The 26,588-nt window shown below is 33.0% G+C and overlaps 1 protein-coding gene, 1 long non-coding RNA gene and 2 pseudogenes across 15 annotated transcripts in view; 3 read left to right on the top strand and 1 right to left on the bottom strand.

Moving 5' to 3' along the window:
• ey (eyeless) overlaps positions 1 to 26,588 on the bottom strand; it is a 2,912,801-nt gene that overhangs the window by 1,983,210 nt on the left and 903,003 nt on the right. The gene's annotated exons all lie outside the window — the stretch shown is intronic.
• Positions 2,775 to 4,040, top strand: LOC137234321 (NADH-ubiquinone oxidoreductase chain 4-like; annotated as a pseudogene).
• On the top strand, positions 4,129 to 5,266 carry LOC137235417 (NADH-ubiquinone oxidoreductase chain 5-like; annotated as a pseudogene).
• On the top strand, positions 14,939 to 15,889 carry LOC137234180 (uncharacterized). The gene is made up of 3 exons (XR_010947720.1): positions 14,939 to 15,001; positions 15,511 to 15,720; positions 15,780 to 15,889. It is a non-coding gene; the product is annotated as an uncharacterized lncRNA (long non-coding RNA).

Genomic DNA, 26,588 nt, shown 5'->3' with positions numbered 1-26,588 from the left:
GCTCTTAGCAGCCAGTCTTATTGCTTCAGCTGGTATCCCATCTGGTCCTGGCGCTTTACCGGGCTTCATTCTGTGTAGGGCCGCTTTTAGCTCACCTTCACTGAACGGCTGCACGTCGTGGCCTTCGTGGGTGACGTGGCCACCCTCTCTGCTTGTGCGAGTGAGGAACAGAGCATCTACTATACTTCGCATCTTCCCCTCATCCATCGTTTGGTTCGGTGGGCGGAATTTCCCCATTACTATTTTATACCCTTGTCCCCAAGGATCACAATCAACTTCTTTGCAAAGCTTTTTCCAGCTATCAAGTTTGCTTTGCTTTATGGCGGCACAGAGAACCTTTTTTGCTCTTTTGTATGCCTCCGCATGCTCTAGCGCGTCAGGCCTGCTGCGTGCACGGGTTGCCAGCCTTCGCTTTCTGTGGCATACCCTGCGTAGTTCGGCGATTTCGCTACTCCACCAGTGCACTTGTTTTTTGCCTCTCCTAGGCCCTTTTCGTGGCATTGAGGTCTTGCATGCGTTGTTCAGACAACGCATGGTGGCTTCTACCGTAGCGTTCGCCGCTTCGGCACTGTCGACTATCTGTCGTGCGCTCGCTTGTACAACAGCGGAGAACTTTGCAGCGTCAGTGCAAGTGAGAAATTATTAGATTAAATTCTTCTAGAATTATTATAACTTTTTTATTTGATTGAATAAGATTATTATTTATATCTTTTGTATTAATGATTTCTTCTTTTGTTATTTATTATAGAAAAGAATATATAATAAGTGAATTAAATATTAATCGTTTTATTATATTAGTTTTTTTGTTTGTCATATCAATGATATTATTAATTATTTCTCCTAATTTGATTAGAATTTTATTAGGTTGGGATGGGTTGGGATTAGTTTCTTATTGTTTAGTAATTTATTTTCAAAATTTGAAATCTTATAATGTTGGAATATTAACGGTATTATCAAATCGTGTTGGTGATGTTGCTTTTTTATTAGCTATTTCTTGAATGTTAAATTATGGTAGTTGAAGATTTATTTTTATTTAGAATTTATAAAAAAAGATTTTGAGATGAATGTTGTAATATTATTAATTATATTAGCAGCTATAACTAAAAGAGCTCAGATTCCTTTGTCTTCTTGATTGCCTGCAGCAATAGCTGCACCTACTCCAGTTTCTGCTTTAGTTCATTCTTCAACTCTTGTAACTGCTGGAGTATATTTATTAATTCGGTTTAATATTTTATTATTAGATTCTTTGTTAAGATGTATTTTATTATTATTATCTGGATTAACTATATTTATAGCTGGATTAGGTGCTAATTTTGAATTTGATTTAAAAAAAATTATTGCATTGTCTGCTTTAAGTCAGTTGGGTTTAATAATATGTATTTTATCAATAGGGTTTATAAAATTGGCTTTTTTTCATTTATTAACTCATGCTTTATTTAAAGCATTATTATTTATATGTGCAGGTGCTATTATTCATAATATGAATAACTCTCCAGATATTCGTTTAATAGTGGGGTTGAGAAGTTTTATACCTTTTACTTCAACTTGTTTTAATGTTGCAAATTTAGCTTTATGTGGAATACCTTTTTTAGCTGGGTTTAATTCTAAGGATATAATTTTAGAAATAGTTTCTATAAATTATATTAATTTTTTTAGATATTTTTTGTATTTTTTTTTTTCAACTGGTTTGACTGTATGTTATTCATTTCGTTTAATTTATTATTCAATAATTGGTGAGTTAAATCGTGGATCTTTAAATATATTAAATGATGAGGGCTGAATTATACTTCGAGGTATAATAGGATTAGTAATTATAAGAATTTTAGGCGGTAGAATATTGAGATGATTATTATTTATTACTCCTTGTATAATTTGTTTACCTTTTTATATGAAATATATAACATTTCTTATTTTTTTATTTTAGGGGGAGTATTGGGATATATAATTTCTAATGTATCTTTATTTTATTTTATTAAATCTTTAAATAATTATTTAATTATTAGTTATTTTGGGTCAATATGATTTATACCTTATATTTCTACTTATGGATTAATTAATTATCCTTTATAATAATAATAAATATTATAATACATGAAATTGTTATTTTAATTGATATTGAAAATATTTCATTTGATGCTAATGAAGTGATATAAATAAATAATACTAATATTCCTCCTAAAAAAATTAGGAATAAAATATAAGAAAATCAGAATGTTTTATATAGTATTCCTGTTAATATACAAATTTGTAATGTTTGCATAAGTAATATTAGTCCTATAGCTAATGGATGATTTATTTGAATAAAAATTAATATAGAAATTAATATAGTAATAAAAAAAAAATAATTGAATTATACATGGAATAGTTTATGAAAATATTAATTTTGGAGATTAATGATAAAGAAGTTTCTTTTTTCTTGAAGTTTTAAAAAGATTTTTATTTTTGATTTACAAGACCAATGTTTTTATTAAACTATTAAAACCAATGCTAATAATTTTATATGGAATGTTGCCTTTTATTTTATTTTTAATTGGAGTTTTTGGGTTTGTTTCTAATCGTAAACATTTGTTATCAATATTATTGGTATTAGAATATATTGTTTTGAGTTTATTTTTTATATTATTTATATATTTAAATTTAATAGAGTATAGATTATTTTTTTGAATTTTGTTTTTAATTTTTAGAGTTTGTGAAGGGGTATTAGGTCTTTCAATTTTAGTTTCATTAATTCGAACTTATGGTAATGATTATTTTCAATCTTTTAATTTATTATAATGTTGAAATTTATTTTTATATTAATTTTTATATTTCCTATTTATTTCATAAAAAAATTTTTTTGAATGGTTCAATTTTTATTATTTTTGATAATGTTTATAATAATTTTATTTAATTTTAGTTTTAATTATTTTATAAATATTTCTTATTTTTTAGGAATAGATGTTCTTTCAAATGGATTAATTTTATTAAGAGTTTGAATTTGTACTCTTATATTAAATGCTAGTTATACAAGTAATAAATTGGATAATTATAAAAATTTATTTTTATTAAATATTTTAATTTTATTAATATTTTTAATTTAAACTTTTAGTTCAATAAATTTATTTATTTTTTGAGAGTAGATTAATCCCTACATTATTTTTAATTTTAGGTTGAGGTTATCAACCTGAACGTTTACAAGCTGGAATTTATTTATTATTTTATACTTTATTTGTTTCTTTACCTATATTGATTAGTATTTTTTATTTATATAATATTTTTATAAATTTAAATTTTTATTTTTTGTATAAGTTTTTATTTAATTATGATTTATTGTATTTATCATTAATTATATCTTTTTTAGTAAAAATACCAATATTTTTAGTGCATTTATGATTACCTAAAGCTCATGTGGAGGCTCCTGTTTCAGGTTCAATAATTTTAGCAGGAATTATATTAAAATTGTGGGGTTATGGTTTATTGCGAATTTTTTCATTTTTACAGTTCAGTGGGTTTAATATTTTTATTAGAATTAGATTAGTTGGAGGATTTTTAATTAGTTTAGTTTGTTTACGTCAAACTGATTTGAAATCTTTAATGCTTATTCTTCTGTTTCTCATATAAGAATTGTTTTAAGAGGTATTTTAACATTAAATTATTGAGGATTATCTGGTGCTTATGTATTAATAATTGCTCATGGTCTCTGTTCATCTGGTTTATTTTGTTTAGCAAATATTACTTATGAACGATTAGGGAGTCGTAGATTATTAATTAATAAAGGTTTATTAAATTTTATGCCTTCAATGACTTTATGATGATTTTTATTGTGTATTTGTAATATATCTGCTCCTCCATCATTAAATTTATTAGGAGAGATTTCTTTATTAAATAGAATTATTAGATGATCTTGGTTAAATATAATTATATTATCATTAATATCTTTTTTTGAGGCTTGTTATACTTTATATTTATATGCTTATACTCAGCATGGAAAAAATTTTTCTGGATTATACTCTTTTAGAATGGGTAAAATTCGAGAGTATCTTCTTTTATTTTTACATTGATTTCCATTAAATATATTAATTTTAAAAAGAGCTATTTGTATAATTTGATTTTAAAATTTAAATAGTTTAATTAAAATATTGATTTGTGATGTCAATGATATGATTTAATCATTTTAAATTGTGAAAAAATTATTTATTTTTAATATTGGGTTTTTAATATTAATTAATTTTAGATTTTTATTTTTTTTTTATAAGTTTAAATTTTTTAATAAAAGATTTAATTTATTTTTTGGAGTGAGAAATTATTAGATTAAATTCTTCTAGAATTATTATAACTTTTTTATTTGATTGAATAAGATTATTATTTATATCTTTTGTATTAATGATTTCTTCTTTTGTTATTTATTATAGAAAAGAATATATAACAAGTGAATTAAATATTAATCGTTTTATTATATTAGTTTTTTTGTTTGCCATACCAATGATATTATTAATTATTTCTCCTAATTTGATTAGAATTTTATTAGGTTGGGATGGGTTGGGATTAGTTTCTTATTGTTTAGTAATTTATTTTCAAATTTTGAAATCTTATAATGCTGGAATATTAACGGTATTATCAAATCGTGTTGGTGATGTTGCTTTTTTATTAGCTATTTCTTGAATGTTAAATTATGGTAGTTGAAGATTTATCTTTTATTTAGAATTTATAAAAAAGGATTTTGAGATGAATGTTGTAATATTATTAATTATATTAGCAGCTATAACTAAAAGAGCTCAGATTCCTTTTTCTTCTTGATTGCCTGCAGCAATAGCTGCACCTACTCCAGTTTCTGCTTTAGTTCATTCTTCAACTCTTGTAACTGCTGGAGTACATTTATTAATTCGGTTTAATATTTTATTATTAGATTCTTTGTTAAGATGTATTTTATTATTATTATCTGGATTAACTATATTTATAGCTGGATTAGGTGCTAATTTTGAATTTGATTTTAAAAAAATTATTGCATTGTCTGCTTTAAGTCAGTTGGGTTTAATAATATGTATTTTATCAATAGGGTTTATAAAATTGGCTTTTTTTCATTTATTAACTCATGCTTTATTTAAAGCATTATTATTTATATGTGCAGCTGCTATTATTCATAATATGAATAACTATCAAGATATTCGTTTAATAGGGGGGTTGAGAAGTTTTATACCTTTTACTTCAACCTATTTTTAATGTTGCAAATTTAGCTTTATGTGGAATACCTTTTTTAGCTGGGTTTAATTCTAAGGATATAATTTAATTAATAATATATTAAATGATGAGGGATGAATTATACTTCGAGGTATAATAGGATTAGTAATTATAAGAATTTTAGGCGGTAGAATATTGAGATGATTATTATTTATTACTCCTTGTATAATTTGTTTACCTTTTTATATGAAATATATAACATTTTTTATTTGTATTTTAGGGGGAGTATTGGGATATATAATTTTCAATGTATCTTTATTTTATTTTAATAAATCTTTAAATAATTATTTAATTATTAGTTATTTTGGGTCAATATGATTTATACCTTATATTTCTACTTATGGATTAATTAATTATCCTTTAGTATTAGGAAATATAGTTTATAAATCTTTTGATCAAGGTTGGTCTGAATTTCTAGGTAGTCAAAATTTATATAACAATTTAATTAAATATTCTCAATTATCTTTTGCTTTTCATAATAACAATTTAAAAATTTATTTAACATTATTTATTTTATGAATTATTATATTAATAATTTTATTATTATTATTGTTTTATTCAAATAGCTTAAATTTAGAGTATAACATTGAAGTTGTTATAAAAAAAATAAATGTAAGGCGCGATAACCTCCGTAGAGATCTAAGGCCGAGCTTCTCTTCCAATTTGCGTCGTGCTCCTCTTGATTTTTCCCTACAAATTGGCCGGACTGGACCTACATGTTTTATGCCGACTCCGAACGGCATCTGCAAGGCAGATGAGTTTTCACTGAGAGCTTTTCATGTCAGAAATACAATCGGAGCGCTTGCCAGACACTGCCGAGGGGCGACCCCGCTTAGAAAAATTTTCTTCTAATTGAAAAATCTTATTTCTAAAATTTTGATGTTGCTTTGCCCGGGAGTTGAACCCAGGGCATACGAAGTGATAGGCGGAGCACGCTACCATCACACCACGGTGGCCGCCATTGAAGTTGTTAGGGTAATTAAAAAAACCGGCGATTTTTTGAAATGTTTGTATGGTGAACCCCCGGGGGGGGGGGGGGCCACTGGCATCGGTGGGTCGGGCCTCCAAAGTTAGTGGGGGTCGGTCATACATTTGGACTCGATTGGAGCACTCTAAATGGGTCAAAGTGGGATTTTTCAAAATTTGCCCCTACCCAAAAGTTCGACCCAAATTGGGGGACATCAGAATTCGTTTTAGAGGTATGGTTCCTTCGGCAAAGTTTCTTATTTTGATCCCTAAAATACGATTTTCACAGAGCAATGAGCGATTTTTAAATCGACCCGCCCTATTAGGTATATACGGCAATTGTCAAACCCATACTTTACTCTGGGTTCCTTGATTGGTGGACAGCCACACAAAAAAGTGACTTTTACAGATTAAAAATGTTCCAAATAGTAGAAATAAATTAATAAATAAATAATTAATTTTTTATTCACTCCTCCATCCGTCTTTTTCGATTCATCTATCTCTATTTCGTCTCACTCTATCTCTTTCTCAGTCTCCTTTTCCTACCCTCTTTTCTCTTCTCTCAAGTTCTTCTCGTTCTCCTTCATCTCTTATTGCCAGTCCCAGAGGGTCGTCCTAGTCTCAGTCCCAGTCCGTCTCTGGTCTAGTTACCGGAAAAAAGGATCGTAAATACTAATACAGGCAAATTAATACACCAAATTTCAGGCAAATCGAATAAGACGTGCATACATAGGTACATATATAGGAATGTAGGTATTACTAATTCATGTCTTTATTTCGGCTTCGCATGCTTATTTATCAATTTTGCCAGGTTGATGCTACTAAATCGAATATTACAATAGAAATTACTTTAAAGCTCTCAGCAATAGCTTTCATTTGATATCCATAATACACACACATTATACAGGTATCCGGGTCGACGTTTTGGCCTATATCTCAAGACCCTTGTCACTCAGCGATATAAAAATTACTCTGTACTAAAGCACACATCAACAGCTTTCATTTGCTATCCATATTACACACACCTTCTAGGGGTATCCGGGTCCACGTTTTGGCCTATATCTCGAGACCCTAGTCACACAGCGATATAAAAATTACTCTGCACTAAAGCACACATAAACAGCTTCAATTTGATACCCATAATGTAAAAACACATCCTAGTATTACCCTGATCCACATTTTGGCCTTTATCTCGAGACCCTAGTCACCCAGGGATATGAAAATTACCCTGTACTAAAGCACTCATCAACAGCTTTCATTTGATATCCAATTGTATAAAAACATTCTAGGGGTGCCCTGGTCAACGTTTTGGTCTCGAGACCCTAGTCACCAATAGGTATGAAAACTACCCTGTAGTAAAGCACTCAGCAACAGCTTTCATTTGATATCCATATTGTATAAACACATTCTAGGGGTGCTCGGGTCCACGTTTTGGCCTATATCTCGAGACCCGAGTCACCCAGGGGTACGAAAAATATTCAGTATCAAAGTACCCATAAACAGATTCCCTTTGATACTCATATTGTACAAACACATCTCAGGATTACCCAGGTCCATGTTATGATCTCAAGACCCTAGCCAGAACGGGATAAAAAGTATCGTGTGTCCGTTCCCTGGTTATAAGCTACCTCTCCACCAATTTTCATCCAAATTGGTTCATCCGTTCTTGAGTTATGCGTAGTGTAACTAACAAGTCGTGTATTTTTCTAAAAAAAAATCATAACTCAAGAATGGCTAAACCGATTTGGGATTTCAAAATCAACTAACCATCACCTATCCTTCCTGTATCTTTCCTAAAAATTTCATGGCAATCTTTCTATCCGTTCTCGAGTTATGGAGTAACAATCAAAATTTACACTTCTTTTTATATATATAGATTAAATCTAGGCATTATGAGAGATTCAAGAAATCTGGAACATCTGCAGACCTCTCAATAACTCGTTCTAACTTTCACCGTTTTAATCAGCTTTGTTATAAAGATTAGAGAAAGTTGTTGTAAAGCACATTTTTTTCAAATTCCAAAAAAGTTTCACTGTTTCGTAAATTCAAAACGGAAAACTTCTGCGCATCCTTCCTCATTTACCTTTCGAGATAAAAAAGCATGACGACGTTGCAGAACAATTTTCAGAGTTCTTTAAGTTTACCTATTCCTCCATGGGTTTTAATTCCGGTCAATACCCGTATCGCTTAGGTAACTTGAATTCCATTATGAATACTGCTGTTGATAGTAATATTCTTCTTCAGAGTGTTCAATCTTTGAAGCCCACCTTTTCTCCGGGACTAGGTGGTGTTCCTAGTTGTAAGCACACAGCAGTACTGCACTGAAAACATGTATGAGCCTATTTTAAAATTATTTGAGCTACCTCTGTGATCTGCATCATTCCCGCTACTTTGGAAAAAGTCTTTTATTATATCCCTGCATAAAAAAGGTAATAGGTCAAAATTTGAGAACTGCAGGAGTATTGCTAAACTTTCAGCTATTTCTAAAGTTTTTGAACAAATTGTTACCAGTCAACTTAAATATCAGTGCCCTTCCCTCTTTTATCCCCATGCCAACACGGTCTCATTCGTCAAAGGTCAACCACTACAAAAATTGCTTGTATTCACCTTTATAGTTATGGAAGGATTTTTAGCGAACAGGCAAACGGATATCATTTACGCTGATTTCAGCGAAGCATTCGATACCTTCAACCATGAGCTACTGATTCATAAGCTTGATTTATTGAGCTTTCCGTTTCACCTATTAATGTGGCTGAAAAGCTATCTTTCTAACCGGACCCAAAAAGTCCTGTTCAAGTGCAATCTCTCGGAGTCGTTCGGAGTTTCCTCCGGCGTACCTCAGGGAAGACATCTGGGCCCCTTTACCCTATTCATAAATGACTTGCCACAGATAATATTACATTACATACATACTATAATGTATGCGGATGATGTAAAACTTTATAACACTTACTGTCCTAACGATCTGAGTTCCTTGATCTTCTTCAGGCGGATTTGAACTCGTTCCAATGTTGGTGCACCACAAATTTACTAGCTTTAAGTTGCTCCAAATGTAAGCATATGTTATTTCACCGAGTAACGCCAATTTTGAAACTTTCTATTACATGGTACACCTTTGTAGCTTATATCTATTGCAAATGATCTAGATGTCCTCTTTGATCCGAAACTGAATTTTAACATGCATACTTCATCTATTGCCAACAAAGCTTTACCTCACTAAGATTCTTTACATAGCGCTGGTTCGTCCAATACTCGAGTATTGCTCATGCGTTTGGTGCCCTGTTTCTCAAAATCGTATAAAGCGTCTTGAGTCAGTTCAAAAGAAATTTTTGATATTCGCATTACGTGGCCTTAATTGGGACTCAAGTTTTCACCTTCCTCCATACAGAAGTAGACTTCTTCTTATTATCTTACCCACTCTGGAAAACCGAAGATTATTACTAGGGGTATTGTTCATCCATAAGCTCATTATTGGAGAATTTGATTCTGTGGACCTTCTCAGCTGATTGTTCTTTGCGGTTCCTCCTAGAGTGCCCAGACACTACGTTCCCTTTTATTTACACCTGTGTCGTCGAAAATTTGCTAAAAATAATCCTCTGCTTATCTGGTGCTCTCACTACAATTACTTGTATAGCTGTATCGGTCTTGAATGTACGCCACTCTAAGTAATGCAATAGTTACTTGCCTATCTAATCTAACCTAAGAGATACAAGCTAAATAATTTATTTAAAAAACAGGCACGATATCGTATAAGGATGAATTGCATACATGGGTTCTTCAACCTGAATTATTAAAAAGAAACAAGACAGTACTGTGTTGATTAGAATCTGGTGCATTCCAACAACGTTAAAAACATGTTTGTTCGCAAGTTATTGACAGGAATCGTATGCATTCCGGCAGTATAATTTTATGGGTCAGGCATCGAGTTGATTGGAATCCGGTGCATTCCAACAAAGCAAGTCATGTTCCTTTTTTATGCATTGTGATGGCATACCACATTACACTACTGGGAGTTCTGGCCCATTCAGAGTAAGTCGACTGGAATCCACTGCATTCCGAATACATTCTGAGCGGAATCTGACGCATTCCGCCAATATAAGACTTATTATTGCTCTTATTTCTTACTATTATATTTTGAAATTAAATTGTAATGTTAAATAATATATTTCTATGTTTGTAATGTAACATTGTTGAATTTTCGATATATTTAAATTTTTACTTTTTGTCGACTTTAAATAAATAAATACCATAAAACTAGAGGGGGTATGCAGATCATCAATGATGAGCATAACGGGAGCCCTAAAAACAACCCCGAAAGCAGCATTTCATGCCATTCTACACAGCCTGCCTGCAGAAATTGTGGCCAAAAACTTCGTATTAGCCACTGCCACTCGGGGCAGCTTCAGTGCAGGCTGTAGCATTATGCATGGTGCCCTCTAATGTCAATACGTTTGTAGCATTATGCGTTATGCTCTCCTACGCCAGCGCACCTTTTATGCAGACCTCACACAGTCATATTGCATTTATATTACAATATAGACCTAAATACGTTATGATAACCCCAACACAGCGGGAGTTCAACAACACATACAAATGCCGACTGCAAGACCTATATCCGATTACATTTAACCGACACAATGACCAATTTGTTAATAGCGTGACCGAACGCCAATGACAGTTTGTCAATGTGCCTGCCAAAATATCTACACAATAACAAATTTGTAAAATTAGGTCCAATAATATGCTGACACAAAATATATGTATCAAGAATGTATATACTTTTAGCTTGTAAGTATTAATTTAATTACCTATGTGCAAAATAGAAAATTCTGTATAAATATTAAGGCATTTCTAAAATAAAGGCAATCACGTTTGTTCGCTCAACATCAGCGAAACTCTTTTCATTTATTTAATATTACATGGCGATCCTGCCATTTAAATCTTTAAGGCAAAAGTTGCTGATCAAGCAATGCTAAAAGGATTTTATTAGTAGAGACCCTGCCAGTTTGAAAGAAAATACCGAAGAAGATCTCAAAGATCCTGCCACAAACTTACAAAATTTGGGTTTTTTTACCAAGTCACTAAACAATTTTAAAAGCACACTAGAGCGATATGTATGACCGAGGCTCTACGTCAACTTGACAAAAAGGCAACCGATTTAAATTTTAACAAGTAAACAAGGCTAAGTTCGGGTGTAACCGAACATTACATACTCAGCTGAGAGCTATGGAGACAAAATAAGGGAAAATCACCATGTAGGAAAATGAACCTAGGGTAACACTGGGATGTGTTTGTATGACATGTGTATCAAATGGAAGGTATTAAAGAGTATTTTAAGAGGGAGTAGGCCATAGTTCTATAGGTGGACGCTATTTAGCGATATCGCCATAAAGGTGGACCAGGACTGACTCTAGAATTTGTTTGTACGATATGGGTATCAAATGAAGGGTGTTACTGAGTATTTTAAAAGGGCGTGGGCTTAGTTCTATAGGTGGACGCCTTTTCGAGATATCGTCATAAAGGTTGACCGGGGTTCACTCTAGAACTTGTTTGTACGATATGGGAATCAAATGAAAGGTGTTAATGAGTATTTTAAAAGGGCGTGGGCCTTAGTTCTATAGGTGGACGCCTTTTCGAGATATCGCCATAAAGGTGGAACAGGGGTGACTCTAGAATGCGTTTGTACAATATGGGTATCAAACGAAAGGTGCTAATGAGTATTTTAAAAGGGTGTGAGCCTTAGTTCTATGGGTGGATGCCTTTTCGAGATATCGCCATAAAGGTGGACCAGGGGTGACTCTAGAATTTGTTTGTACAATATGGGTATCAAATGAAAGGTGTTAATGAGTATTTTAAAAGAGCGTGGGCTTTAGCTCTATAGGTGGACGCCTTTTCGAGATATCGTCATAAAGGTGGACCAGGGGTGACTCTAGAATTTGTTTGTACGTTATGGGTATCAAATGAAAGGTGTTAATGAGTATTTTAAAAGGGAGTGGGCCTTAGTTTTATAGGTGGACGCCTTTTCGAAATAGCGCCATAAAGGTGGACCAGGGGTGACTCTAGAATTTGTTTGTACGTTACGGGTATGAAATGAAAGGTGCTAATGAGTATTTTAAAAGGGAGTGGGCCTTAGTTCTATAGGTGGACGCCTTTTCGAGTTATCGTTGTAAAGGTGGACCAGGGTTGACTCTAGAATGCGCTTGTACAATATGGGTATCAAACGAAATGTGATAATGAGTATTTTAAAAGGGAGTGGGCCTTAGTTCTATTGGTGCACGCCTTTTTGAGATATCGCCATAAAGGTAGACCAAGGGTGACTCTACAATGTGTTTTTACGATATGGGTATCAAATTAGAGGTATTAATTAGGGTCTTAAAAGGGAGTGGTGATATTTGTATATGCGAAGGCGTTTTCGAGATATCGACAAAATGTGGACCAGGGTGACCCAGAACATCATCTGTCGGGTACCGCTAATTTATTTATATATGTAATACCACGAACAGTATTCCTGTCAAGGTTCCAAGGGCTTTTGATTTCGCCCTGCAGAACTTTTTCATTTTCTTCTACTTAATATGGTAGTTGTCACAAAGTTTTTCTCTAAAGTTATATTTTGCGTCAATAAACCAATCCAATTACCGTGTTTCATCCCTTTATCGTATTTGGTATAAAATTATGGCATTTTTTTAATTTTTCGTAACTTTCGATATCGAAAAAGTGGGCGTGGCCATTTTTTACACCAATACAAAGTGAGTTCAGATAAGTACGTGAACTGAGCTTAGTAAAGATATATGGATTTTTGCTCAAGTTATCGTGTTAACGGCGCGCGGGAGGACAGGTGGCCGACTGTGTATAAAAACTGGTCGTGGCTTCAACCGATTTCGCCATTTTTCACAGAAAACAGTTATCGTCCTAGAATCTAAGCCCCTACCAAATTTCACAAGGATTGGTAAATTTTTGTTCGACTTATGGCATTAAAAGTATCCTAGACAAATTAAATGCAAAAGGGCGGAGCCACGCCCATTTTGAAATTTTCTTTTATTTTTGTATTTTATTGCACCATATCATTACTGCAGCCGAATGTTGACATAATTTACTTATATACTGTAAAGATATTAAATTTTTTGTTAAAATTTGACTTAAAAAAATTTTTTGTTTAAAGTGGGCGGGGTCCTTCTCCGATTTGGTTATTTTTAATAAGCACATATACAGTAATAGGAGTAATGTTCCTGCCAAATTTCATCATGATATATTCAACGACTGCCAAATTTTTCGGTTTTTCGAAATTTTCGAAATCGAAAAAGTGGGCGTGGTTATAGTCCGATATCGTTCATTTTAAATAGCGATCTGAGATGAGTACCCAGGAACCTACATGCCAAATTTCAACAAGATACCTAAAAATTTACTCAAGTTAACGTGTTAACGGACAGACGGACGGATGGACATGGCTCAATCAAATTTTTTTTCGATACTGATGATTTTGATATATGGAAGTCTATATCTATCTCGATTACTTTATACCTGTACAACCAACCGTTATCCAATCATCTGTGAGCTCTGCTCAACTTAGTATAAAAACGAACCAACACTGAGAAAAAAGCCCATATCTATATCAAAGAAAACTTGTCTTTATTTTGAATACCACCAAATAGCCAAAAATTTCCCTCAAACGAGTAAAATCTTACTTGAAATATGCAACCATGGCGTTTATTTTGATGTACGCTATTTCCTTGTTACTTTCGATTTGATGGCATTGTTGCCACCTACCATATTTACAATAAATAAAATACATATGCATATTTGTCTATGCATTGAGAGGATTCAAAAAGTCTAATAGCATTATTTTCATTGTCGTCAAGAACCTCGAATTGTTGCGCACTCGTTATTTTCATTTTGAATATCTAAAAATGCATATTACATGTTTGTATATTTAATTAATTAAAAACGAAATGTTTTACTTAGGCATGGTGCACACGAGGCTACGCGTATTAGACGCTGCAGGCGAAATCTGTACGCTTTGCTGTCGAACACACGAGGCGTAAACTGCACGAAGTTATTAAATAACCCGAAATCTACCAATGCCTTTACTAACGCGTTTCAGTCGAAGAACATATATGGCAACAATGTATTTTACCGTTTCTATGAATGTCGGCACAGTAACATCATGATGGAATTATAGAAGGTGGCGCATTGCGCATGTAAACATTAGTTCAGCTGTATTTTATGAGCAACTTTTACGTAATTTTCCATTAGCTCTTGTTTCTTTCTCTCGTTCTTTCATTCGCTGAAGCAGTCAAGTGTGACGTAGATGTGCAAAACGAAGCAATTTTGAACTCGTGAATGTGTTACTCAACTCTATAATTTTTGGCGTAAGAAGTTGTTTGAGCTGGTAAAATAAATTGTGCAAATTATCAAAAATTAATAAAGAAATGGACGAAATGGACGAATTGGACAAAATCGCAAAACAATTACGTGGAGACTTGTTCATTGACGTTTTCCGCGGTAATTAATTGGTTTATTAAATGGGTGTATTATTTTATTTACATTTAGGTACATACATATAGACGCCGGCTTTACCAAGGAATCTTTGTTGCTGTTGAAGTCAAGCCATTTTGATACCCTTCTCGGAACAGCAAATTATGGACAAAGGGTAATTTTTGAACATAATCTTCTCAATTGGCAAAACAAACAGGTAATATACATATAATGCATTTTACTTATACTTTAGATTCTTATATTTTTTTCTTTTGACTAGGGTGTTAATTTGCAGACAACTGTATGTGGTGGGGCCGCATTATTAGGGGATTCGATTATTACAGAGGTATGTACTTGTATGTATCTACAACTAATTCAAGTGCTAGAGTGCATTCATAAATATGGTATAGCTTCGTCATTGTCATCAGATTGAAACGATGTATCGTTAAGAAAGGAATTTGTATTAACCACTTTTTCTGGCCCTTTTGCGGTTTTTGATGAACTATTTTCTGGCGGAACATTAAGTGGAGTATGGTCTTTGTATGTATTTTGGGATCATTTGGGGTATCTTCCGGTATCATAAATGGATGGTTTTCGAGATCCGTCCGGGATCCCGTCGTGGTCATTTTGGGACTTTTTCTCGACTGATACGGGATCATTTGGGGACCCTTTCGGCATCATTTCTGAATGGTTTTCGGGATCAGTCCGGGATCCCGTCGGGGTCCTTTCGGGACTTTTGCGGGATTATTTGGAGTCCATCCCAGCATAATTTCTGGATGGTTGACATTCTCCATCACTTGTTGCATCTCGTCATAACTAGAACTAATTTTTTTTTATTTACATACATACATTTAGAAAACACTGGAAGACATTTTGAATAAATCGGTCGACGGAAAACATATTTTGGAGTACTACAGTAAGCAACAAGTTCTCAATCCGAAATATAGGAAATTGCTTGCAGCTACTATTGCAGCCTATTTGATATCCTCCGGTGTAAACACAAATCCAAAAACATTTGAGTCACTTGCTAATCAGATCACATCTTTATTTTTAAGCGAATTGAAGGTATACAATAAAAATCCGTAATATTTTAAAAATTAATGTAATTTTCTTGCCTTTATCAGGATATATATTACATACATAAAAAAGGCCAGAAGCCAGGCGGGTCTTTATATACCAAATATCACAATTCCTTATCAAAACTCCGGTTTGATGGGGTTAAATCTAAAAAGCCCAATGAAAAGGAACAACCCTCAAAGGAAAGGAACTTCTGTACATGTAAGTAGGAAAGGGGAGTGTTAGAGGGATTCAGAGTGGGTGTGGAAGGTGATCATTAAAAATTAAATGAACGAATTTTTTAGCCTCACCCGTCCCAGCGGTAGAAAAATGGTGAGAAATATAACATAAAAATTTTTGCATTGATTAGAGACGGTAAAGGAGTGTCTTCAATTAAGACCAAAATTTATATATAATATATTTCACCATTTTATTACCATTTGATCGGGTGATACTGCAACAAAACTGTTCATTTCAACATTAATATACATATACTCGTAGAAAAAAACCGCTTATAATAAATGAAATTAAACTATTCCTTTCACAGACCACACTGAAGAAAAATCGTGGCTTAAATACAACGTCGAGCCATTTGATGAAGTGGAAACCAAATGGATATTGACTTTTGAGGAGAGACATCAAATGCTGGAGGCTGATACAACCCTTGATTTTATTTTGCAAGAATGGCCCATATATAAGCAGAGTTTTGGACATTTATTGGTATAACTCATAATATATTGGGCCTCATGCTTAAAAATAGATTATGTATTTTAAAGTCCACGTTTTACCAAAAATTAGCCAAGTCGAATCTGACCAAATACTCCTCTTTAAGGCATGAGGCCCAATGAGTTTGAATGTAAGTCATAAGAGTAAAGTTATATTGCTTTCATATTTGAATTATAGATTGACGCTGATTTTAACAAATTGTATCCAGGAAAGAAGAATTTGTTGTTTGAAAAATGGAACCATTTTACGCAAGCAGTACGCCATCTATTTAACATTTATATAAAAGACTCGCACAGTTTAGAAACCTGGAAGCTTTTTAAGGAAGAACAAATTAACCAATGTATTAAAATGGAATAATGAGTTTAATTATTTTATTGATCAAATTAATTTCAGGCGGAACGGATTCTGTTATATGATACCTTTTACACTCAGTTTTAGTTCCAGCTAGCCGAATATATAAAGGGAGCAAGCAAACGAACAAGAAACATTTAGTAAAGCCCACTATTGAAGATTCTAGAAATAGATTTATAATATGCGCAGCAACAAATTCTGAGCTTCAATCGAAGCTTAAATTAATGGTTGATGAAAATTATAAAGACAAAGACACCATTCAACCCATAATATGTGCTATAGGAGAGAACTTTTTTGAATGTAAAGAATATTTTGTTTACTTCGCAAATATATTTCATAAGTTTGATAATGTCATAAAATGTGTTGATGTATGCTTTAAGATATTCCATGTACTTAATCTTAAGTATCCTTTTGAATGCAAATCTATTTGGCTTTTTATCCAGCAATTTTTTTATGACTTTACTTTGAAATCACATGAAAAAAGTAGTACTTTGTGTGCAGTATTAAATGATATAAAAAAAGTAATTGAAAATGGAAGTGGAGATTAAATGTTTTGTATGTAAACAATCTTTCGAACAATGCGAAAATTTATTTAGGCATTTCAAAATTATTCATTGCTTATCACCAAATGATATGTATAAATGTGGATATACAACTTGTAACCAATCATTTACTAATCTTAAAACGCTTTGTAGACATATGCGTAATGAAAACAAAAGATATAACAGTATTTTATTAAACAATGAAGAACAAGTAATCGACAGTTCATGTGATACTACTTCAATCGTACCTAACTTAATATTAGATACTTGTTATCAAAGTACAAATAATTTCAGTAGCTTAGTAAGTTTAAATGAGAGCCAAGAAACTCTAAAAATTGGATGCCTCAAACTTTCCATGAAACAATACGACAAAAAAAATTGTCCTAGAAAAGAAACTCTTGAGTTGCAGAAAGATGTGACAAATATGATTCTGTGTCCTTTGAAGAATCAGTTAAATAATTTACTAAACAATTTCGATTCTACAAGTAAAGACGATATTAAAAGCAGTATTGAAGAATTAGTATCTGTATGTAGCGATCCATTTGAACAATTAAGTTCAGAATATAAATTTATTAAAACTCTTAAAGATTTGAATTTATATGAAAGCGCACAAGTTATCACCATCAATAATTCAATAATTAGCTTACAAACTAGACACACAAACCAATTAGATGCAGCACTGGTAAAGGGTGTGCTATTTCCAATTAAATTTCAAACAAAAAAGTTTTTTGAATTGCCAGGCATGTACGAACATTTTCACAAAAATCCAGATAGTTTATCCGCTAATAACGAAGTTTTAAAGAATTTTGTAAATAGTGATATTTGGCAAACTAAAGTTAAAAGTTTTAAAAATAAGTTCGTAATCCCGTATTTTCTATATTTCGACGACTTCGAAGTTAACAATCCCTTAGGTTCACATAGTTCATCAGTTTTGGCAGCATATTATTCCTTTCCCATGGCACCAACTTCTATAAAACATAAGCTTCAAAGTATTTTTATAGCCGCACTTTTTAAGTCACAAGATGTAAAAGAATTTGGTAATGGCAAATCATTTTATAAGTTGATAGAAATGTTAAACGATTTGGAAAGAAATGGTATTGAAATTGAAACATCGAATGGCAAGAAAAGAATTTATTTATGTCTTGGCTTGATAATTGGAGATAACTTAGCGCTTAACAATGTTCTAGGATTTTCTCGTTCGTTTTCCTCCAAACATTATTGCCGATTTTGCAAAATTGATAAAAGTGAAGCCAAATGCGCCTTTATTGAAGATATAAGTCAATTAAGAAACAAACAAAATTACGCTTACGATATTTCTTTGGACGATTTCGAAACAATTGGCATAAGAGAGTTTTCCATTTTTAATAATGTCAATAATTTCCACGTAACGGAGAACTTCTCTGTAGATTTACTTCATGACATCTTTGAAGGCATTTCTAAATACGGATTTTGCCATATAATTTTACATTATATTCAACAAAAGATATTTGATATAGAATTTTTAAACATTCGTAAACAAACATTTGCGTATGGCGAGACTGAAGTGGGAAACTCTTCTCCACCATTTCAGATGCAGAATTTAAAAACATTTAACTTAAAATTGTCGGGAAGGGAAATGTTAACATTTGCTCATTTTTTCCCATTGAATATAGGCGACGCAGTTGATGAGAGTGATAACTTGTGGAAATTCGTTTTAAACCTTATAGAGCTTTTAGATTTATTACTTTTGTCTGAATATACTAAATCGGATATAGACAATTTAAAAGATCGTATTATATTCCACAACAAGGAATATACTAAACTTTTCAATGACACTCTTAAACCAAAGCACCATCTCCTCACTCACTATTGTGGAATTATTCAAATGTCAGGTCCTTTAAAATATTTGTGGACGCTGCCGTTTGAATCTAAGCACAGACAGTTGAAATCATATTCGAAAAATATTACCTCAAGAATAAATTTAACGTTATCTTTGGCTTTGAAATTTTGTATGAATTTCTCTGAAATAATTTTTAATTTTAAGGAAATTACTCACACGTTAAGCAGCAAAAAGAATGCAGCGACGTCATCAAAATACTTTGATAAAATCATAAATATACTTTCTGAAGACAGTATTGACCATTGTATGTGCCACTCAAGTTTTAAACTATGTGGCACAACATATAAAAGAGACTACTTTATATTTTTTAACACCCCAACTTTGGTACCCTATCAAGTATTGGAAATTTTGGTTATAAACGAAGAAGTATTTTTATTTTGTAATTTAATAAATGTCTTAAAGTATCATCGTCACTAATTGTCGTATCAAATAGATTCAAAAAGTAGTATATTTAAAATCATAAATGCAAATGAATTGAAATACCCACCAATCCACACGTACATTGTAAACAGTCAAACTTTTTTGCGACCAAAATTCTTTTTTTAATAATAAAATACTTACTATGTATATGCCAATACTGTACATAATTTTTAAATATAAGTACGTCAATATTAATGACTGTTATCTGAAATATTACAAATAAGCGAATTAAAAAATTCATCGATTCACACATATGTATGTACATCTTAAAATTCTTTCTTTATCAATAAAAAGTTTAATAAATATTTCTTTTATGAAAACCTTACATTTATGAGCGTTTTATTATATATAATAATAATAATAGCAAGATATTATCTTCAAAAGGAAGAAAACAATACCTTTATTTAGGAAAATACTGCTTGCTTTGAGTATAAAATTTACTCTGACTTTATATAAAATTTCTCTACAACAATTATTTTCTTGTTCATAGTAAGAGATAACATATTTATTTCAGAGTAAACTCTTCCATGATTTAAATACATAATTTACTTCAATTGTACAAAATCCCTTATATTCGAAGCATATTTTTCATTAAAACAAACAAGTAATTTTTCCTAATTTTGAAGAAATTTTGGCCATGCGAATGAGGATAAAATCTCTTAAGTGCCATTTCATTCGCATTTTTCTTCGTTTTTATAGCTGTTTTTCTTCAATACGGAGAAGTTTTTTTCTGGGTGAAGGCAGCATGAGAAAGTAAAACAGAGCAAAGGCATACCCGATAAACAAACTTTAACATATTTGATGGCAATCAACAAACCGCAATTACCACGCATAAAAAGAGTGGAATAAATACCACAGAAAGGAAAATTGAGCAATTTTGATTGGCAGCAAAATAGGACCTCCTGGGAAAATAAGACTGGCAGCAATAGAAAATAAGTATAAAATTTAGAATCAATTGAGCGGCCTCATGGACGCTAAACCAATAGCAAAAACTTTTGTTTTTGCTTAGGAATTTTTTTTAATTAGGACTAGGTGAATTCAGAAAAATAATTTAAGTAAAATGAAAAGACTAAATGTTAAAATGTTAGATAGACCTCATAGAAACAAACCCTTAAATTGTGGAATGTTTTGAAAAAAAAAGATTTAATTATATTTTTGCTATTGAAAATTTGTTTACTATTGAAAGTCACAACTATCTCCCTATTTGAGTTAATACTAATTGAATAAATTAACATGCAGAGGGACTTGTCGAAATTCCCCCTCCAAAGGTGGGACGAAAATACTCTAAAAACTGGGGACCTAGAGAAAGAAATAGATGTATTAAAAAAGCTCTGGACGATTATAGGAATAACTAGGGAACCAACCCTAGAAGACGTAATAAACCCTACGACCAAAGTAGAAGAAATCAATAGGATGATCAGGATGGCTTTCCCTGAAAAAGGTATCCGCTATCCCAAATTTATTTGAGGCTATTGTTACCCACCACCTAACATTCTCTATTTCCCCCATAATTGCAAGCTCGTAACATGGGTTATGTAAGAGCAAATCACCTATCAGCAATTTACTACTCACGTTTCTAATGGATTTACAAAAGGCCTTCACACTGATGTAATTTACACCGATTTCAGTAAAACTTTCGACAAAGTATCACATCCATTACTTATTCATAAGCTCGATCAACTTGGTTTTCAACCCCGTCTTATATGTTGGATTTCTTCGTATCTTGGTAATCGTACGCAAACAGTAATCTTTAAAAATACACTTTCTGGGGTCATCAATGTTTCTTCTGGTGTTCCTCAGGGCAGCCACCTCAGTCCGATTCTGTTCTTGTTGTTCATAAACGATATATCTAATACAATTAAATACTCAAAAATCTTGATGTAACTTTTCAAATCATGTGCCTCGTTTGAGGAACATTCCTTACTTCAAATGGGTTTAAATCACTTGGTTACCTGCTGCAACGTAAATTATATGCCGCTCAATCTCAAAAAATGCAAATTCATCGGTTTTTCTCGGAGAATTTCGCCACCAGCTTCATATACAATTAAAAACTATAGTCTACAAACTTTAAATAATTTTATTGACTTGGGAGTCATGATCGATTCCAAACTTAGTTTCATTCTTCATATTAATGCTACAGTGAATAAAGGCAAAGGTCGCGGGTTCGAATCGAGCTCAAGGCCTAACAATAATTTTTTATCATTATTATTGTTATGATAAATTTTTCCTTAATTGAAAAAATTTTTAAATTAAAATAGAAGAAAGAAAATATTTAGACAACTGCCAAAGCTCGTTGTATAGATCCATTTCGGGAACTGCTAAATTCCTTCATCGGCAACGTTTAGGCGCCGCTGCTATAACCATTCAGCCATCACAGCGGTTTTTTAAACGGCATGAATGGTTATAGCAGCGGCGCCTAAACGTTGCCGATGAAGGAATTTAGCAGTTCCCGAAATGGATCTATACAACGAGCTTTGTCAGTTGTCTAAATTTTTTCTTTCTTCTATTCTAATTTAAAAATTTTTTCAATTAAGGAAAAATTTATCATAACAATAATAATGATAAAAAATTATTGTTAGGCCTTGAGCTCGTTTCGAACCCGCGATCTTAAAATCAGTAGGCCGATATAACAACAAAAAAAGGCAAAGGTGTTTTTGCATTTGTTAAACGGTTGTCAAAAGAATTTAACGACCCTTACATAACTAAAGCACTTTTTACAACATTAGTTAGGCAATATTAGAATACGGCTCAATAATTTGGAATCCGCGTTATGAAGCCCATGCAGACAGTCTCGAATCAATACAAAAACTATTTTTACTATTTGCCTTAAGACATTTTCAAAGGGACTCTTTAACTAATCTTCCACCTTTTCGATTAAAGCTTATCAATCTTCCAACTCTTGCTAGTCGAAGGGAAATGCTTGGTGTAATATTTGTGACAAAACTTTTAAATGGATCAATTTCGAGCCCATTTCTTCTGAATGAAGTGAACTTTTGCGTTCCCTCTCGGTCATCGAGACACTTCAAACCTCTTCTGCTGAAACAATGTAGAACGAATTTCGAACAAAATGAACCTTTTCGGCGTTTATGCCAAGATTATAACTCTCACTCAAACACGTTTGATAGCTAGGACTCCCTTTTTCTATAAAAAAGATTGTTCTAACCTCTATTAATAATTAATGTATAATACGTTTGCTTCTGTTCCCTTTAAGTATTACGCTTCGCTGATGAAATCTCTTCTGTAGCTGAGCAGTCTCAGATCGCGACGCTTGACAAACCGCTACCCATCAAAGACTCGGCAAAAAAAAAAAAGTTATTATATATATATATTAGCATGGTTTCATTGGGCCACTTGAGGGCAGCGCGCTGCCACAACGTCCATAAAAAAAAAAAAAAAAAGCATCCCCGCCCAGTTTCCTTTGTCTGCCTCTGTTATAACTATATAGTTTTTATTTAAAAAGCTTTCATTTTGTTGTGTACATCGGATAAACTTCTCCGATGAGTTGATTTTAAACTCTATATCACTTGTTCGATTTCCGCAGTTATATGTATTGTACTGCATTTTTTTTTTGTTGTAGGGATCGTGAATTTCCCCCGAGAGAGAGTAGCCACTTTACTTCCTTTGGGAAAACTATCTATGTGTGTCTTGTTCTTTGTGTTAATACCGAGATTTCGTAATTATTGTTGTTTCAGTGATTCTATTTTTGGTGTATGTGTGTGCTTCGTGTCTCACTTAGACAAAGCTTTAGTTCTTGTTCAGCATGGTATATGTAGTCCTTGGTGGTTTTGATGTTAATGTTGGTTTGTGTTATCTCTATAGAAATAATAACTTTTATATAACTATAGAAATAATAACTTCCTTTTGTGTAGTTGTTGTCTTACCCTACCATTGAGTTTGTTAAAAGACTTGGTGCTGAGTCATATCTTTTACACTTCAAAGGAAATCTGAAATGCTCCTTTTGTTTTGCTAGCTTCCGTTTTTGTTTACTGTACTGTTTCATTATCATGCATGTATATTCCCCATGTTTGTATTGTATTTGATGTGGCTGTAACCTTTACCTTCGTAGGTAATTTTTTATTGTTTTACAACAGTTCAACCATCGTAGAAGTGAGGTTTCGAATCCCACTCCCGGGAGAGAGGCTTTGAAGAGATTTATAAAGTATAGCCGAAACAGCTGTCGCATTGTTCGTCCTGACATCACGTTGTTACAATTTTTTCTCAAATTATTAATAAATTAAAAATTAATCATTAAAAATTTAAATTTCATTTATATTAAATTTGCTTTATACCTATTTCGAGTATCTTAAATTTCGATTTTCCAAGGCATGAAAACAGTATAAAATAAATAGTACTTGGTCGACCGAGCTTTGCTAGGCAATCTTCAAGTATGACGCATAACATACTTTGTTCTACATGTCATCATTAATCAAACTCTACTTTTTTTATGTACATATATTATATATTTTGACTACCAATATTTGATTTCCTTAAAAATAGATTTTAAAAACATATCAAACACTAATCGCAAAATGAACTGAAATGAAAAATTTTAAATGCGTAATTCCAGCCTCTAGTATAAGGGATTGTTATGACAATTAGTCAAATCGAGAACTAAGTTATTTAGGTCGAGTACCTCCATGCGCCGAATTATTAATTTCAAAATTGAAAATCTCACAATTTTATTACATTCCAAAAACTTGTAAATTTCACGAATGACAACTATCAGTTACAGCCCTATTCTGTGCACTCGACAAATTCACCATCTTGCTTATTTGTCAAGTTTGACAATTTATCAAGTAATTGCTATTCTATGTAAAAAATAAAAAGCTTTTTCGCTGACAAATTGATAATTTAATTTATACGGATAAATTTAAATAAGAATTCTGTTATTGTGCGATCGAGAGAAAATGGAGGAACATTTATTACTTTTGCTATTATTTTGGGGGACATTCCGGGATGGTTTTGGGGACTCCATCGGGTCCTCCCGGGGTAATTTGGGGGACATTCTGGGATGGTTTTGGGGACTCTCTTGGGGTCATTTTGGGGACATTCTGGGCTGGTTTTGGGGACTCCAGCGGTTCGTCCCGGCGTCATTTAGTGGGCGTTCCCGATGTTTTTGGGGGCTCCCTCGGAGTATTTTGGGGGTCATTCTGGGATGATTTTGGAGAGTCCAGCGGGTCGTACCAGCGTTATATAGTGGTCATCCCAACCATCCCCCAATGACCCCCAAAATGGCCGCGAGGGAGTCCCCAAAAATATCCCGGAATGACCACTAAATGACGCCGGGATGACCCGAGGGAGTTCCCAAAACCATCCCGGAAAGTCCCCCAAATTACCCCGAGGGATTCCCCTAAACTATTCCAGAATGTCCGCCAAATGACCCCGGGAGGACCCGATGGAGTCCACAAAACCATCCAGGAATGGCCAATGAACCATCCAAATAACCCCGAGGGAGTCCCCAAAACCATCCAGGAATGACCCCCAAATGACCCCGAGGGAATCTCCAAAGCCATGTCGAAACGACCCCGAAAAAACCCCGCGGATTACTTTTTCCTATTCCCATTTCGGGGTTAGCAGCATAAAATGAGACATATCGCTCCAATTGCTCATGCGTAGCACGTTCCACTTTTGATTTCCTTGAAAAAACCATGATTTTAAAATATTTGTTACAAAAAATAATGAACAATATTTAATTCTTACGTTTATTCCATTTCGCGATTGTTGCACTAAACAGCTGATTTCTGTTCCTTTATTTAGGTCACCACAGTATGGTGAAAAGCACAGGCCGTAGAGCTTTTTAGAGTTGTCAAGTTATGCACAGAATTGAAATATTTCTCAACTTGATAAAAATCTTGATTACTTGTCAACTTATTGACAATTTGTCAAGTGCAGAGAATATGGCCGTTAGTTTAATTAAATGTCAAATTACATCCCTAGGCGCCATCTGTTGCTAAGTAGTTAAATGGTTAAATGTCGTTTTCAAATTGAACATATGCCTCTAGTGTTCAACGGTAGTAAATTCCCATGCTGAGATATATTTTTGCTATGGTGAGAAATCTTTCTAATAGTAATCTGTGAGAAATTGCAATTATTCATTTCATATTTGCCAAAAATATGCATTTAAATATATTTTGCTAGAATTTGCCACGGTGCCTTGATAATGCATTTCAATATTATTAGCGTGTATGAAATTAAGAAAATTAAGTCGAATCATATGTACGATTTTTTACGAAGATTTTTAACTTTAATGTTCTCCTTTAAAGCTTTAATAGAATATGAGTAAGTAGAGTACTATTTCGTCTAACTGCCCCAACCCTAAATGACAACCGTACTCAAAAATGTCCCTATTGAAATGCGGAGTGAAATACCTTTCGTTTAATACCCATATCGGCATATCTCATGCATTTTTTTTTTAATTTGGAATAGGTGGCAACCCTAAATTGCAACCCCATTAAAAAATATCCCTATTGTAATGCGGAGTGAAATACCATTCGTTTGATACCCATATCGGCATATCTCATGCAATTTTTTTTAATTTCGAATAGGTGGCAACTCTAAATGGCAACCCTACTCAAAAGTGTCCCTATTGTAATGCGGAGTGAAATACCTTTCGTTTGATACCCATACCGGCATATCTCATGAATTTTTTTTTAATTTCGAATAGGTGGCAACCTTGAGAAACGTTCTGAGTGGCAACACCTAGGTAGAAAGTCTTAGAAGGTGAACATTATCTCTGTGCCAAATTTCATTTAAATTGGTTGAGCCGTTCCCGAGATCGGTCGGCTATACAAACAATCAAGAATTGCTCGTTTCGCTTCCCAAGGCAGTCGGTTCTATGTACCGGAGCGACTCGGGATTTTTCCCGACCAAGGACTGTCATTTCAGTGTGACCCCATCTAATTTGTTTCGTCCCTCCCACAAATTGTCATCCTCCCAGCAGCTCCTTGCAGCAGGACTGC

This window comes from Eurosta solidaginis, chromosome X (genome assembly GCF_040869045.1).
Source record: "Eurosta solidaginis isolate ZX-2024a chromosome X, ASM4086904v1, whole genome shotgun sequence".
Classification (NCBI taxonomy): domain Eukaryota; kingdom Metazoa; phylum Arthropoda; class Insecta; order Diptera; family Tephritidae; genus Eurosta; species Eurosta solidaginis.
Note: the sequence above shows the minus strand (reverse complement) of the source record. Positions and strands in the feature narration are given on the sequence as shown.